The 17500-nt window shown below is 46.1% G+C and overlaps 1 protein-coding gene across 5 annotated transcripts in view; it reads left to right on the top strand.

The window, feature by feature from the left end:
• Positions 1-17500, top strand: part of znf827 (zinc finger protein 827) — a 112218-nt gene that overhangs the window by 526 nt on the left and 94192 nt on the right. The gene's annotated exons all lie outside the window — the stretch shown is intronic.

The following is a 17500-nucleotide window of genomic DNA, read 5'->3' as shown; positions in this document are numbered from 1 at the left end:
TTCCTCTCGGTCTCGTTTTTTCTTTCTTTCTTTTTTAAAGAGGGGATAAAGAGGTGAAAGCGGTTAAAAAAAAAAAAAAAAAAAAAAGAACCACCCCAGGCAGCGGCGCAGCTTTATTTCACTCCCCCTGGTTTAAGGTCTGTGCTAGGGCAGCCATGTTGTTGAGCTCTAACGGCTGCCTTTAAACAGCCACATAAAGGTCCCGTTCCGCCTAAAGGTTGCGGCCGTTACGTTAACGCTGGTGTGTGTGTGTGTGTGTGTGTCGCGCTTTTCCGTTAACGCACGCGCGGCGCGCGACGGCGTTTGTGTTTTTATTTAAACCCTACGCGAGTTGTCTTCTTGCGCGCACGCACCACAGAGACAGAGAAGGGGGGAAAGAAGGAGAAGAAAAAAGAGAAGGTGCACGAGAAATGGAGCCGCGATTTAAAAAAAAAAAAGAAGAAAAAAAAAAGAAAAAAAAAAAGCAACCCAAGGGTCAGTCGGATCAGACGAGCCACACACTCAGGGCTTCCAGCTCCTCGTCCCTCCTCCTCTTCCTCCTCTTCCTCCTCCTCCTCCTGCTCCCTGAGCTACAGCGCTATCTAACGTTAGCACGAACATTTCTCTTCTTAAACACATGCACAACTTTTTGTTCGGTTTCTTTTTCGCAACTTTTGCTTCACCTCGCGCTGTATTTCGACAAAAAAAAAAGAAAAGAAAAGTTTTTTTTTTCTTCTTCTTCTTTATTGCATTGCGTTATTGCATTATTGCACGCGACCAAAGCAATCAATTTTGCACCTGGATTTCTTTCTCCTTCACGGATTGTGCATGCATGCTCGTGAGTGCTCGTGCGTGCATGCATGCATGCATCGTTACCCTGTGACCCCAGTGACCAACCAAGGATGTTGAGATTTTGTGTTGTGCATTTATCAGCTGAGGAATTGGAGGAAAAGTGGCGCGCGCTGGCCGCTAGAGAGCGCGTGCAGCTGCTAGACTCTTTAGTCTGTCTTGTACAAGATAACCAATCTGTGTTATTTTTATAGTGTTATATTTATTTTCAAGTTTCTCTCAAACTTGTGGGTTTTTTGTGTGTGTGTGTGTGTGTGTGTGTGTGTGTGTCAGTACCAGAGTGAAAAGTGCACGTGGTCTATGCATGAACTACTAATAAAGCTTTGTCTGTTGTAGTATTAAAAAACGGATGCACTCTCGGAACCTGGTTACACCTCTGTGACCTCTGATTGATTTATTGAAAATTGATTAATTTTCTCCAACAGCGGCTCCGAGAGTAGTTCCCGCTTTATATTAATGCGCTTGTTCGAAAACGCGTTATCGTTTCTATAGTAACGGCAAAAGTCGCTTGTATGGCGGACACGGAAAGTGATCTAAGGGATCTCGTTCCTTATTGGTTGCTGCTGGGAGGAGACGTTTGTTTAACGATTAGGGAAGGAGTCTCCAGTGTCACTCGCTTCAGGACAGAGCGGTTCGTGCTTTCGGGGGTTTGTCAGTAACACAAAAAGCTGAGGAAAAAAAACATGCTGGTGAGGGAAGGACTGTTTATAGCTGCTATAACGTAAGTGACATCAGGAACTAACTTGTTTCGCAGGCGTTCCACGGCATGACCTGTAACTTAACGGATAAAAAGTACCACGTGTCGTTCTCTAAAAGTGCAACGGTTGACGCTTTTTTTTTTTTTTTTTTTTTTTTTTTTAATTTCTTGCTTGCACAGATAACCTGAGAGATGTGTAGAACGTGATCAAGAGCAATGGACTAAAGCTGCAATAGTCCTTATATATATTTATTATTATTTTACTAATGTGGGAGATTATGTAGAAACGGTTAAAAAAAATCCCAGTGTGAGAACGTTTGTCTGTATTTGTATCGGCGTCTTGTCGGTCGTTTTATAGACACGCCCCCGACTCCCTTTCACGTCCTCGGTAAATCGTTATTTCTGCACGTTTACATGTTCCGAGTTGTAACTTGTCTTTATCCGAGTGCACTAGAAAGTGATATCATGACAGTCCTTGCTAATGGTAACGCTAATGGAAGTTTTGGGGGCGGAGCTTTGTGTACTTTGGTGGAAACGGGGGCCGGGTCAGTTAAATAAAAACAACATTCAAATCTTATTCAGTTCTACTCGTTCAACCGTTCGAGACCTCCGTTTATCCATCTTCGGTAACGCTTATCCTACACAGGGGAGACTGAAGCCTATCCCAGGGAGCTCTGGGTACGAGGCGGGGGACACCACGGACCGGGCGCCATCCCATCGCAGGGCACAATCGCACGCATACTAACACACTACGGGCAATTCGCGAATGCCTACAGCCTACAGAGAACGTCTTTTGGACTGGGGGCGGAAACCGGAGTACCCGGAGAAACCCTCGATGCACAGGGAGAGCATGCAGAGTCCGTGCACACAGAGCGGAGGCGGGATTCGAACCCCCAGCCCCGGAAGCGTGACTCAAACGTACGTTCGAGAACTATTTTTTTTTTTTTTTTTACAAATCCTGACCTCTAAGCCGTGACCGTAGCGAACGTTTCTAAAGTCGCTGTTTGGGGAGAACTGACTTCCGGTCCAAAACGCTTGTTTGTGTTTAGGTGGGCCTCCTGTCAGTCATTTTATACACACTACAAGCCACTGTAGATCCTAAGGGGCGGAGCTTTAGTGAACATGAATCGGCGGAGTGAGCCCAAGTAGTCATGGACCTGATGAAGCCACCTTAAAGATCTTGGTAGAAAACATTGTAATTGTTGTGGTATAAGAGGAATTGAACACTTCAGGGTGTGCTGTTAATGGGGGCGGGGACGACGACGACGACGACAACAACTCTGCTTCACATTCACACCACACCAGCGTTGATTATTTTTCAATAACTGCACCATTCGGTGATGCACGAAGGACCTTTTGACCTCATCGTAAACGTAACTGTGCTTTCTAAAGAGCAGCCCGAGTGACGTTATCGGAAATGTGACGCGAACCTGATTTAGACAATAGTAACGCTATGAAGTTGTGAAGCGGCATCACAGAGAGCACCGCTGACGTGATTGACAAGCCGTCAGAAAGCATCAACGTCCTCGTCTGACTGACCTGACACACACTGGTGAGAGAACGGCAAACATCAGGACTTGGAGTGTGTGTGTGTGTGTGTGTGTGTGTGTGTGTGTGTGTGTGTCATCGTGACAGATTTACCACTTAAAGGAGAAAGCAGAAAAAAACAAATGGTTCTACCTTTCTACAACTACACCGTCTCCGAGCCGCACAAAGCGGAGTTCCGAGTTTGGGTTAACGCAGTTTTTGTCCGTTTTTGGTAGATTTCATAGAACAGAGGTAGAAATGATCATTCAGAAACACGCAACAACAAATAAATAAAAACAGTTTTTACTCCACAACAAAGACAGCGTATGAGGAAATCCACACGTGAATCTGAAATGCTGATTTGTAAAGGGACTAAATTGAAAGAGTGTGTGAGCTGCGTTACTGGAGGATTTAGCACACGCCACGTTCGCCAGTTCAGTCGTTAATTCATCGCGCACCTCCGTTTAAGGAGTTTTGTCGGTCCCTACAGGATCTCGTGGAGGTTTTTAGTCTTTTTTTTCATTAAAAAAAAAAAATTCCGGAAAACTACTCGAGACCGGAATCGCACGCGATCGTTCCGCAGTGACGTTCGTCGATTAGACAGCTCGCGTTCGACACACGTGACCTTGAAGAGGCCGATCGTGCGATCGTCGTGACGTCACATGACCCGTCTCGGCCCAAACCTGCGGTAAACTTGAGAAACATCGCGGTGTGTGCGATATTTAGATTTAAATCAGCGGCGGCATGAACACGCTCGCTAACACAGCCCCTCCCCCCCTCCTTCCTTCCATTTTGGTTCGACTCTTACACAACCCAATAATACTGCACTTTTCCTGGTCACTGCCTCGGTACCGTTTGTACCTTTTACAGTCTGTGTCTTGTAGTGTATGTTTAAACATAACGAAAGGTACCACAGATGACCGCGCCTCAAGGGGCGCTCCTTTTTACGTTCGCCTTAAAAGCATTTACCAGACGGACGATCGCGTGCATCGGGTGCCCGCATCTTTAAGACGATACGTTCGATTCTCGGTCCACGCGGAAGGTCCGACGTCATCGACGCGTCGGAGGACGGTCCGGTACGCTTCGTTCCGAGCGTGGACGAGAGAACGTCTCGCTGCGCTCGATCCATCCGTGATGACATCACAGCAGCCAGAGACGCGATGAAGCGGCGGAGATAGAGTACCGGCTGGCCGGTGGAGTTTCTCGTTGAAGCATCAGGAACCGTCCGGCCCGGAGAACATCTCGGACGCAAAGCTCCGATCGGTACGTGGCGCTCCCGTTCGATATCCGCACAGGAACCGGTTCCGGGCTGCTTCGGAGAGCGTTTATTCATCCGTCACGGATCGCAATCCGACTTTTTAACAAATAATCTTCCTTGCCGTCCTCTCGAGCGTCTTCCAGCGCAGATGACTTGCGTATAAACTCGCAGGCGGAAGCTCTGGAGGTTTATTTACTCGGAGCGTTTCTCGAGGAGAGGATAAGAACAGGCCGCGAGCGATAGCCAGTGAAGTAGAGCGGAGGTGTGGGAGTGATATGACGAGATATTAATATCGCGGTATAATCACGATGTACGTTTTCAGAACGTTTTTGCGAGGAACATGAGCAACTTTATCATTTCTCTATCGTTCATCCGTCCTTTCTAAAGACGTATTTGACGTCAGGGCCGAGCGCTACGATGATAGGACGCGTGCGTTGTGGGTAGCGCGATATCTCTTTAGAGCGTAAATAAATAAATGAATCTTTTCATGCCGGTGACGACCTCCAAATTTGTACCGGAGTTAAAAGATCGCTGAAATGTTGAGCAAGTGAATTGTAAGAAATGTATTTTACCGAGTTTTTATTTTCCCCGTTTGTCCGTTAATAATCGGACCGATTAGACTTTAAATAAAAGAATCGACGCGGACGTAATAAAGCAACGCCGGCGTCTTACTGAGGTTTGTCGGAAGACCTAGCCGGGATACCGTGACGCGTTGGTATGTGTCGGTCCTTCCAGGATCTCCCGAGCGTGCGATTGCAGACACGGACGCCAACGCAAGCAAACGCCGTGATATCCGGAGGCACTTGCGAAATTTATTTATTTATTTATTTTTTTCAAAGTCACCGCCGATTCCGACCCCGAGAGGCGTCGTGTGACGTCATCAAGACGCCAAAGAGTTCTCGGATCCACGCGCGGCGAACGCGAGCACGGCCAAAAACGTCTCGTTTACCGACAGACGTCGCCGAGAAAGACGGTGCGGAACGATTCCGTACGATTTCGCCAAGTCGAGTAGCTCTCCGCGAAAGAAAGCGCGAAAAACTCCGCAAGTTGCAAATTTCGGGGGGAAAAAAAGCAGCAGCGAAATCGACATTTCTGGACGCAACGATGACGGAAAAAAACCTCCACGAAATCCTGTACGGACTGTGCGATACACGGCGTGTATCGTGGAACGTATCGCGATATGATATTTCTGTCATATCGCCTCACCTCTAGCGGACGTCGAATAAACGATTGTTGTTTTTCACAGGATTGAGGAACAGGATGCAAACTTACATCGTATGCATAACGGTATTTATCATTAAAAATAAGTATCGTGATACGATGTTTCTGGCCATATTGTCCATCCCGATGCAAGCTCCAAAATTTCTCCCAGAAGCTTTACAGCTCGTTAAATGGTAGAGCGAGCATCACGTTGAACTCTCTCTCTCTCTCTCTCTCTCTCTCTCTCTCTCTCTCTCGGGTAAATCCTATTCTAAATCTTCTCCTCTAAATCCAAATTTGGTTTCATAAAGCCCTCCCTCGCTCCTCTGTGTGTGTGTGTGTGTGTGTGTTTTTTTTTATTTTTTATTATTGTTGTTTTTTTCAACCTTGGTAAACGAGAGCACGCACATGTTCAACTCCGTGCCATGTGGAAAGTGTGCAAGAGGGCACCGAGGCCAAGGTGAGGTCACCATAAAACTATAAAACCTTTAGCTCAAGGGCCGCGTCGAATCCCGCCGGGACCGAAACCGGTCGGCTCTCGTAACCTCGGCGCGTATTAATGTCGGATAATTCATTCCCGTCGATCAGGTGGAGAGGTCAAAGTTCACTGCGCTTCAGAAGTGAACGAAGAGTCTTCAATGTTTAGCGTTTATTAAGATATTTCTGAAAGCTCTGCACCGAGCCACAGAGGTTGAATGAGGTTACTGCTTTTTTTTTTCTTTCTTCTTCTTCTTCTTCTCACTCACTCCCTGTCTCTCTCTCTCTCTCTCTCTCTCTCTCTCTCTCTCTCTACTGTTCTTTGTCTCAGTTGAAGGCCTCCATTTTGTGGAAAACCGCAGCCTGTATCATTCTTACACCCTGACCTTTGCCATCAGCTAAAATGTCTCCCTATGGGGAGAGCGCTACCCTTCTCCTGCGCCCTCATGAGCTTCGAGGGCATCTGCATTTTGCAAATGGAGGAACCGGCGGAGCGTTACAGGGATGCTGTATTATTACCGAACTGACGGCAGAGTGGAACGAGTGTGTGTGTGTGTGTGAGTGAGTGAGTGAGTAGCGCGGTACCTTACTGTAATGGTGGGTCACTGGCGCTCTTCCACTCCTCTATGATTATAATGACCTTGGCTTGGGTAGGGCTCGAAAACATTGGATTAAGAGGAGAGGAAAATGAGGGGAGGTTTCCATTTCGCTCTTGGCATCCGATTTGTTGGGAATATCTGCCAAGAAACCCCCTCCTCCTCCTCCACCACCACCACTACCTCCTCCTTTTATCCCTCCATTCCCTCCACCGAACTGATCTCTCTCTCTCTCTCTCTCTCTCTCTCTCTCTCTCTCTGTCGGTCTCTGTCTGTCAGCATGTCTCTCTCTCTCTCCCGGTTCAGCTCAAGCGAATAATGATACACAGGCTTTCACTTAGAAAAGAATTAAAGGGCAAATGCGAAAAGGGGCGGCGGACGAACGGGCGCTCGCACACAGGAGAGCTCGAGCCGCACCGCGCACAGCCAACCAGAACGTTTAGATTAATCTGGCGCGCTGGACCGCCTGGCTTTCATCACAGGTATAGTCTTAAAGGCTCCACTCTGACTTGTAATTAAAGAGAGAGGCGAGCCGAACGGCGTGGGGGCGGGGGGGGGGGCTCATCAGGACGCACGAATACCGACTACACACAACGCCAAAACAAAATGACCAGCATTCGGTTTGCTTCAAGGGACTAACGAACGATCTGAGGGGTTTGGCGGCGGCGGAGAGTGGACTGAAGACCTTTAATCAAGACTCGAACCCCTCAATAAAGTTCAGATACACGGTTGAGGAGGGGCGTAGCAACACTGTAATGCTTTATTTATTTATTCATTCATTTATTTATTTATTTATTTTTTTAATCGCACCAGAAAGGTGCACCCCTACATCGGGCCGTACCACTCGTTAAGGAACACTACTGAAAACTTGACGTCCTCATAGTGAAAGTAGACGTTTAATCACACCCATGTAGGTCAAAGTTTTTGTCAATTTTTAGTAAAAAGTAAAAATTGTAAGGAAGGATTTATTTATTTATTTATTTATTTGTTTATTTATTCAAAGGAAAACAACCAGGGGCGTTACCGTGACCACCGCAGAATCGATTATTTTCCCAATAAGGTCACGTCCCGACGTGTTCCGTTCCTCTCATACATTGGCATTTTTTTATTTATCGAAGAACGGGTTACTTTTTGTCCGTTTCTAGTTATATATCATACGTCGTGGGACGTCAGTGAAAGGCGTCCGGTCCCGTTATCGCTTGCATTGTAGCAGCTGTAAACGGTCTTTCCCTCACCAGCGTCATCCCCTTCTCCTTCTTCTTCTTCTCTCTCTTGAAGTTAATACGATCGATCGACGACGACGGAGAACTTAGAGCTTCACCGCCGATTTTTTTTTTTACAAAGCACCGACACTGGAGACTCCTTCCATGAACGTGAAATAAAAGTCACCTGAGAGAAAGCTTGAGAAGTCATTATAGGATACGATCGTTCAGGTCATCCGCGGATGTGTTGCCCGGATACATGACGATGCAGGCGGTAGAGTGCGAGCGTTCCGGAGCTCAGAACCCCGTGGCGTCACCGTCTCGCCGCACGGTCCACGCGCCCGGACCATCGGCGCGCGCCGAGCCCCTCGGCCGCCTCACATCTGTTCTCGTTTCTCTCGCTTACAGCAGAGCAGCTTTCCATGTTTGTGTAAGTCGGGGCCTTGAGATTATTTTAGGCTCGGAGCACGGTTTGTTGAACATTTCGCGGCTGAAAGACAGGAAGCAGCGAGGTCGTATAGACGACGCATTATAGAAACCACTTGACAGACGAAAACGCCTTAAATAACTCGAAGTCTGCCGCTTTGAAAACAAGAGATTTCGCGGGAGTCGTCCACCCACCTCGCCATCAAAGCGCCCAGCCGAGTCAGCACGGCCTCCGAGTCACATTATCTCAGGATGTAACGCAACAGCCTGGCGTTTGACACGGAACAAAAAACAAGCTGCATGCACACACACACACACACACACACACACACACAGACAGACCACCAAAGCCTAGCTTAGTACCCGAATGGGGGAACGATTTTCCGCATGTCGGCAAGTCGCAGCCCTTTTGGCGAGCGACGGCTCCGGACGGAGTCATAACCGTCTCGCAGGGCTTCTGCTGGCACGGCTTCATGAAGAACACAGGAAGAGAGCGAGAGAGAGAAAGAGAAGGCGAGAGCAGAGAGCTGGAGGGCCTGGAGGTGCTTTCCTCTGTTGTTGTACCACACAGGCACGTCCAGCCCCTGTGGTATGGCCTTTAACGGCCCGCTAACGCTAACCAATGACCCCATCCGGCCAAGAAAGACATGGGACATGATTTATTAGTGAGCACGTCTGTGGACGTCTTAGAGGAGAGGAGGAGAATGCTGGAGAGAGTGCGAGTGAGAGAGAGAGAGAGAGAGAGAGAGAGTGAGTGCTATTACTTCAGGATTGTTCCTCTGTGACAGCGTGTGCTTCCTGTCCAACCTGGACAGCTTAATGGATTTACAGCAATGTGGCCTAGAGGTGTTTTTTTCCTTTTTTTCTTTTTTTTTTTCTTTCTTTCCCCCCACTTTCTTTCCCTCCCCTTTTAACACTTTGAAATGGCCTGCAGGTGGTGAGGTTTGCTTGTCACTTGTAGTGAAAAAAAACACTAGTTTTTTTTCCCCCTCAACCACCAGTACATGTAATGCTATGTCAAGCAGCTGGTTTGAAAAAGCACCGGCGTCAGCGTCGTGTCGTTCACGTCCAGAACAACATGGACACGTCGAGTGACAGGCCCTTTTTTATTTTACTTATATCACCTGGCCAGTTTGGTTGCAGCTTGGGTGAGAAAAACCAACGTGGAAGACAAGGTGTCGGTAGCACGGGCGTAACTTAACCCGCGGAGGCTGGGTGTGTGTGTGTGTGTACACCACTTTTTGAAAGTGTAGTTTGTCTTAATGGTTTTTTTTGTTTGTTTGTTTGTTTGTTTGTTTTTAGATATTTCCAGGCCACTAGTCAGTCCATACGGGATTTCACAGAGTTTTCCGTGATTGTTGCGGCCAAAAACGCTCGTTTTTGCCGCGGCTTATTTATTTATTTATTTATTTATTGGCGTTTTATGCTTTTATTGTGGAAAACTACTCGAATCGGCGAAATCGCAGTCGCACGAAATTGTTTCGCGCGCTCTTTCACAGTGATGCTTGTTGGTAAATGAGACCTTTTAGTTATACCCGCGTTCGACACACGTGAATCCAAGAAGGCTTCGGTTGAACGACGCGTCGTGATGACGTCACACGACGCGTCTCGGCCCGGATCCGCGGTCATTTTGAAAAATCGCGGGCTCCTCGGAATATCGCGCCGCTGGCTCCATTTCTAAAATTGCAAAGTTGCAAAATTCTAGAGGGACTGACTAGTTAGATTTGACAAAACAGCGTCCCAAGGCCCTGTCCTCACCCGCTGTTAACACCTTCCTCGAACGATCCGAGCACGATGTACTTAGCGCCGTCCGCTCACGATCTCCCACGATCCCGGGTGTGAACAGGGCCTAAGCGTGCTGATATTTAGGCTGCGTTCACTTTTTAAAAAAAAATGAATAAATAAATATAATCGGGCGTCTATGAAAAAAAGTTCTTTCTCTACACCGGCGTATTCAAACGTCGTGCCCCGTCCACAACGAAACGTCTGAAAACGCTCACGTGCCGATACCACACACGCGTAACAACGGAAGTAGGTTCAGCCTCAGGCGTTCATTTACTTTCCGCCTTTTTTTAACCGATGCGGCGAGTCGGAAAAAACGCATCCTGAAGGTTGTCCGAAGCGACGTGAATATTTATCGACGCTATCAAACCGAACAGCGGGCATAACAGCTGCAGTCCACCATCGTCCGCCATCTTGTCGCGTGACTAAAAATACCGCCGCTAACTCGTACGGATCGACGTCGATAATTGCCGCTGTTTTCTATAAATGTCGTCGCTTGGCATCCAAATGAAGTTTCTCCTGGTACGGTCCTTTTTCCTGGTTTTCCCCCTTCTTCATCTCTTCGCTCTTCTATCAATGTTAATATTATTAACCCGTTATGCTTTTGCATATATGACCTTTCACGTCGTGTGTGTCAGAGCCGTTTGTGAACGTAAAAACGTCTGCAGACTTTCAAAAACGGAGTCGTTGACACCCAAAAGAAGGAAGTGATCCCAGACTTTAAGAGCCGCGGTGCGATCGACTGTGCGTACAGATTCAACAAGAATTCAGAGCTATTTCATCTTTCATCAAAAAAACCGTTCAGTCCTTTTTTACTAAGTGGAGCGGTGTAAGCGTAAGTGCTTTTGTCACGTGGTATTCGTGTTGTACAACGATGAATCATTTTCTACATATTTCTTTTGAAATGCCGCCTGTTTCCATTGATGAATAACGGGGGCTCATTCATTCTCTGTCTGTTTTACCTTCACAAATATATAACGCTAGTAAGTAGAAGCAGTGTTCGCTACAGACAAACTAGGACTAGCTAGCTTACGGTTTACCGGATAAAATTATAATAAAATATAAATACATACCTGTCCACATGCAACCAGAATGTTTATTGGTGTACCTGTCACTTTAATTTCTCCCAATAAATCCCGCCTTGAAGTAGGACCATGCGTCAAGGCTTTTGTACGCCTTCACGTTTCCCCAGCGTGGAAATCAGGTACATATAAATGCGGGGAAATCCGGTTTCTCACCACATGCCAATGTCCGTGGACCACGGGTTCTCGGGCAAGTTGTAAGGGTCACCGTCGAGTCCACCTGCCTTTAATTTAAGCGGATAATCGTTAGTTATACTAGAGTTTTCGCAGCTCCCACTATTAAAACCAGCCATCAAGCCCCACCCGGTCCGGCCGAGGTGGGCGTGTTCCGGCGGGAAAGTCATAACAGTGCGTACGCTCTGTATGTGAATTCGCTTGGCTTCATATCACAGCCCGCTTAATCAGTCTGCAGGATCGCTCTGTAGTCTACGGCTCCCGGTGAACGCACAGTGACGTACAGGAGGTAAAAAGGCTTCCAACACATCCATCATTCTGTGCAAGTATTTAAAAAAAAAAAAAAAAAAAAAAAAAAAGCTCCCGGGCTCATTTTTTTTTTTTTTTTTTTTTTTGATATTTATAGCATTTAGCAGATGCCTTAGAGTGAAAAGCTTTGTAGTCTCCATTAATAAGAAACTACTTATTTATACAGAGAAAATACTTATTTATCCCTTTAGACATCCCTTATTTATCCCATTTATACGGAGCCCCTAAAGGGACCTATGCTATATATATATATATATATATATATATATATATATATATATATATATATATATATATATATATATATATATATATATATAATATATATATATGTGTGTGTGTGTGTGTGTGTGTGTATATTTTTATGAAATCACTTGAAGGCAGATTATCACTTGGGCACACGGTAATTTTATGTTTTCATGAGATTTAAAAAAAAAAAAAGGTCTGGAAAGGGGTGCACACGTGATAATTACCTAAAAAGAATATTCTACCACGTCCTTTTCTTTAAGAAAAATAAATACATTAACGTTTTCACAGAATTCTTTAGACAGAAAACAAGAAAGTGGGATTCTGTTCCTTCAGAAAATCTTTTTTTTTCTCGTTTTTTTTTTTTTTTTTTTCAAATCTTTTAAACAAATTCTCTTGTTCACGTGATCATTTCTTTAGTTGTTGTTGTTGTTGTTGTTGTTAAGGTCCCCTTGCTTATTTTATTTGATCTTTTTGCAAAGGCACGGTAGATTTATGACGCATAAAGATAATATGTACAAAAAATATATATATATATGCTGCAAAAATTGCATGAACAAAGAAAATTATTGCTTGACCACGCGCTAAATAGAAAGTAGGCGTCGTGCACGTGACGGTATCACACCCCGTCCTTTCTCTCCGGGGGGGGAAACAGCTTTTCTTATGCGCATGTTCGTTTTCGATTTTCACGACTTTATTACTTATCTATTTTTATTCTGTGTGCGTCAGGAGCGCCGTAGATTCACGACACGTAAACACGGACATGTTTCAACACGGAGCACAAAGAGACATCCGTTCTCGGTCATTCAGCAAAGTTGTGTGTTGTTCCAGTCCCTCCAGGACCCCAGCAGAATCGAGGAAACTCCGGCGATATTCGGGGGAGCTTTGATATCTTTTAAACATTCACCGCGGATCGGGGCCGAGACGCAGCGTGCGACGCCATCGCAACACGCGTTCGGCCCATGCCCTCTTTCGTTCACGTCCGTCGAACACGAGTACAGCCGAAAGGTCTCATTTACCAACAAAAACACAATTTCGTGCGGTTGCGATTCCGCCCATTCAGGTAGTTTTCCGCCCCCCAAAAAAGCACAAAAACACTCTGCAAGTTGCATCGCACGTTTAAAAAAAAATAAGAATAAAATCGCAACAAAGGCGAGCATTTTTAGTCGCGACGATTCCGTACAGCTCGATTTTCTTCGCTCGTTTCAGCGCGTTCCTCGCGTACACGCTCCTGCGAACGATTTTACGAATCATTTCATTTGTATCCGGGTCGATGAAGGAAACGAGGCCCGGTGTCGTTAATAAAACGAGGCGATCGGAAGTAACCGCGCCGATACGGACGCAGTACGAGATGCAGTCACGTGAGAACCCCTCCCCCGTAAACGCCAATCCATCCAGCGCTCTTAAGCGCACTAGTGTGAGAAAAACCCTTGGAGACGGTTAAGAGCCGCGTTTTGGAGGATCGTGGAAGAACTCGGCTCCGTCCCAGACGCTACAATTCACGTCTGGCGTTACGTCAACAACACACAGGACACGGGTGAAGTACAGGGAAGTGCTGCGAAATGATGAAGAAGACCAGAGCTGTGTCTAAATACTGTATATATTTCATTCTTCGCCATATAGTGCACTTCTTTCGTCCTGCTTCTCAGCGAAGAAAAGATACTCGGCGAATATAAGCTCTTTTGGAGAGTGCAAGTGTGTGAGACTTTTGTACGTTCTTGTTTCTGTCATTGGATACGAGCGATTTTGGTGGGGGGGGGGGGCATTTCGTCATTACGTTGCGGTACATTACACAACACACCGTATTACGCGTCACAGGGTTGTGCTGCTTGTTTTTTGTCGCTAATCTGGGAGGTTCATTCTTCAACCGTGGGGGATTTCCCCAGCAAAACCTAATCTCGCGTCAGATCTCATGCGCAAGTGCCGAAAGTCTCCACCGTCCAACCCGGCGAAGCGGAGGCACGTTAATGAGTCCAACTAGCGCGTTAGCAGCTCGGCTCCGGGCCCTCCTTTCCCGTCCGTTTATGACCGAGAAGATTAAAAGTGCCAGCGGTGAAAACAGACCCGGCGCGCCGGCACGTTTCAAGGGAGGCGATATATCAAGCGGCAAGAGCCGAGGCGTTTGGCTGCCTTACAAAAAGCGAGGATGATGTGGAGTCATGTCCGAGAGAGCCATCGTCGCCATCGAGTTTAATTTACGGCCTTAAAACCGCACCTGCAAAAAAAAAAAAATAAAAAAAAACCCAAAAAACCAAGATGGGCCACGTCCTTCCTGTAGATACGCAGACGACTTCTTGGCATTTCTGCATTACCGTGCCCTTGATACACGAGTCTGGCATTCTTCTAGTCTTGTTCTGCAAGCACGGGGCGGGATTAACACCCCTCGCGACACGATTTTAAGCGTTGAAGATCATTTGGGATGCTACAGATCTCATTAAATAAGCATTTACAAATTCAAGAATAATATTTCATATGAATTACAGCTAAAAGCGTCTTCGTGGGAGGGTCATAGCACATCATGATTGACAGATCGTGTCTCCCTGGCAACATAAAAAGCTCACGAAGTGTCTGGGGGGGGGTACAGCGGCGTTTTCCACAACGCTTTCGTTTCTACGTGCTGGATTTTGTCCCTGTTTATAATCTGTTAAGATTGCAGTTTGCTTGCAGAGTTCCTTCCGTCATCCAGCTAGCGTAAACCGCTACGCTAGCTATGTTTCCATCCACGTATTGTTATGCGGATTTTGGGATATCGGATAAAAAAAAAATCCGATAAAATAAACCCCAGATGCGAATAAAATCTGCAAAATGCGAATAAAAAAAAAAAAACCCATATGGACTCAATTGAAGAGGATAATTTCTTTTTTATCCCATAAGACATGCGCATAAACTACGACGGAGACACGTTTGCCGAATAAATTCCTCGATGCGCATCAAAATATAAATAAAGAAAGTCAGGTGACTTTGCCTGAGCTTGGATCATTGGCTCAGAAAAGTAAACCTGGCCAGTTCATACAGCACGATGGCGATCGTGGACGCGGACGGTCAGGAGAACTGGACCAATGTAGTTTCTGTCATTCTGAAACGCCTGAGCCAAAGTCTGTGATCGAAATGATTTGGTACGATTACCCCCCCAGAGCTGTCTCACACCATCCCCTTCCCAAATATCAGGCCTCCGCCTCTGCTCGCAAGATAACACGGGGCTCGTGTTATCTAAATTTATTATATTAGAAAAAGAAACGCGCCACAGTGGATCCTAGTGACGCTCGGCCAGATCGGATTGTTTTCCCACACCTTTCTGTTTATAACGTCGCGGGATTTTTACTATACAAACACGCAAGACGCGGATTCGGCTTTTCGGCGTGCCGATGTGTTCGGGATGTGTTCGTTTGATAAAATTTCAGCTTGCGGACCATTTTTCACAGCACTAGGTGTAGATGTCTGATTATTATCATAGTGCAGCCACTTTGCTAATTCTCATTCCGTTCACACATGAAGTAGAACAACGATACTATCGTGATCGCGATATCTAGTGATGTGTATCACCGATTATATTATCCATCCATGTTCTGTACCGCTTATCCTTCCTTCAGGGTCACAGGGAACCTGGAGTCTGTCCCAGGGAGCATCGGGCACGAGGCGGGGTACACCCTGGACAGGGTGCTAATCCATCGCAGGGCACGATCACATACACACTCACACACCCATTCATACACTACAGACACTTTAGACACACCAATCAGATTACCGTGCATGTCTTTGGACTGGGGGAGGAAACCGGAGTACCCGGAGGAAACCCCCGCAGCACGGGGAGAACATGCAAACTCCACACACACAGGGCCCCGGCGGGAATCGAACCCCCGACCCTGGAGGCGTGAGGCGAACGTGCTAAACACAGCCACCAGCCAAAAAAAAAAATCTGCCGAAAGAGCCGTCTTTTTCTCCCCAGTAAACGGAGAGAGAAGCAAATCACCACGTGAATCTGGAATGATCTACGCAGGTGTTTCGAACTAAAATTAACTGACGCTTCCTGGAAAAAAACCCCGTCCCCTTCCCCCAATCTCAGACGCTTTCGACTCCCTCAGTGTCCCTCAGGGGGAAAAACGGAGGAGGTTTCGAGTCCGTTAATGTGAAACAAAATCCATCAGTGTACAGGACGATTTTTTAAAATATATATTTATCAGGATTATTTATCTTTAATATAAATGATATATTTTGAAATTCTTTTCAAAGAGGAAAAAAACAAAACAAAACAAAAGTCCCAGAGTAAAGATTTTGACCCGAACAACATTAAACCAGCGTACCGAGGAAGTGTCAAGTGTAACGCTTTACGGAACGGTGTTAATGGCGCCGATCATTAGAAAGCGATTAAACACGCTGCTCGACACTTCGAGAAGCTTCAAGCGAAGACGTCCTGCAACAGATTTGTAAAAAGATGACATCATACATGTTCTGTTTTATGTATATTTCTTCATTTGACCTTTTACCGTATATCACTGCAGAATCACAAACAAATCCATCTGAGGTTTCACGAGTCACGCCGTTCACAACTGCACATCTGATAATATTATCATTATTATTATTATTATTATTATTATTATTATTATTATGATACACTCGGCTGAACTAAAATGGCGTAAACGCTCGTTTTTTCCGTCGTCTTCTCGTCCCGGACGATTCAAATGTTTATCGCGATATCTTAAAGCGGAGAATCGTGATCAGGGGAAATCGGTCTGGCACGAGCCTGTTAGCATTTCTTACATTAACTGCTACGCTAAAACACTTTAAAATGTGAACCGGATGCAGTTTTGCTCACGAGGTCGAGCAAGCAGGAAAGAAGACCTTAGTTTTAGCCGATCAAAGTCTCTTCTACGGAAGCCCGTTCCTGCCACGGAGGAAAAAATTCCCAGAGGTAACGGCGACGTTATTTCTCACCGTTCTGACTTTTTTTTTTTTTTTTTCTTTTCTTTCTTTTTTCTTCTCGCGATGTTGCGTTCACATCTCGCAATTCTGGCATTTCGTCTCACCGATGCGAGTCCGTATCGCACGATTCTGACTTCCTCACGATTACGAGTTAACGTCGCAGGATTCGGACACTTTTACCCACCATTTAAACGTCCGCTTTAAGACGCCGTACCTGAAACGTGACTAACGTGAGGTAACGGGCGCACGCTAGCGTGTCGATCTTACTGCGTATTGCCTATTTATAGAGAATGACTGACGCGTTCTTTTGTAAATCACGGAATGTCAAGCGGGAAAAGTCTAAAAGGCAGAATTGTGCGATATGAACTCGCGTTTGTGAGGAAATAAAGTCCTTGCGATAAAGTGCGTCGATTTAGTGCATTTAAGCTAAGCGCATTAGCTAGCTACCTTGCGTCGAGTAGGGCTTGCTGCAGGTTTGGTTCCACTTCGGAAGTAAAGTAGGTTTTATGATATCGATTATGGCGTAATTCCACGTTGTGAATGACCGATAGTCGCTGATCGTCAACAACAATAACATACTGGGTAAGATTGTTCTCGTTACTCACGTTACTCATCGTTATCTAGGAGGTTTTATTTCCTGTCTAGTTATCGTGTGCTGCTAGCAATGAGCTCCTCGTGCTGAGGACGCTCCTCGGATGTTTTATCGGGTCACGCTGAAGACGCTGTCGTTCCTCCTCACGACCCGGTTTGCAGTCTGCTTCGTACCGATCGTGGAA

This window comes from Ictalurus punctatus, chromosome 3 (genome assembly GCF_001660625.3).
Source record: "Ictalurus punctatus breed USDA103 chromosome 3, Coco_2.0, whole genome shotgun sequence".
Lineage (NCBI taxonomy): Eukaryota > Metazoa > Chordata > Actinopteri > Siluriformes > Ictaluridae > Ictalurus > Ictalurus punctatus.
The sequence above is the reverse complement of the archived record's forward strand: the minus strand, read 5'-3'. Positions and strand labels throughout refer to the sequence as shown.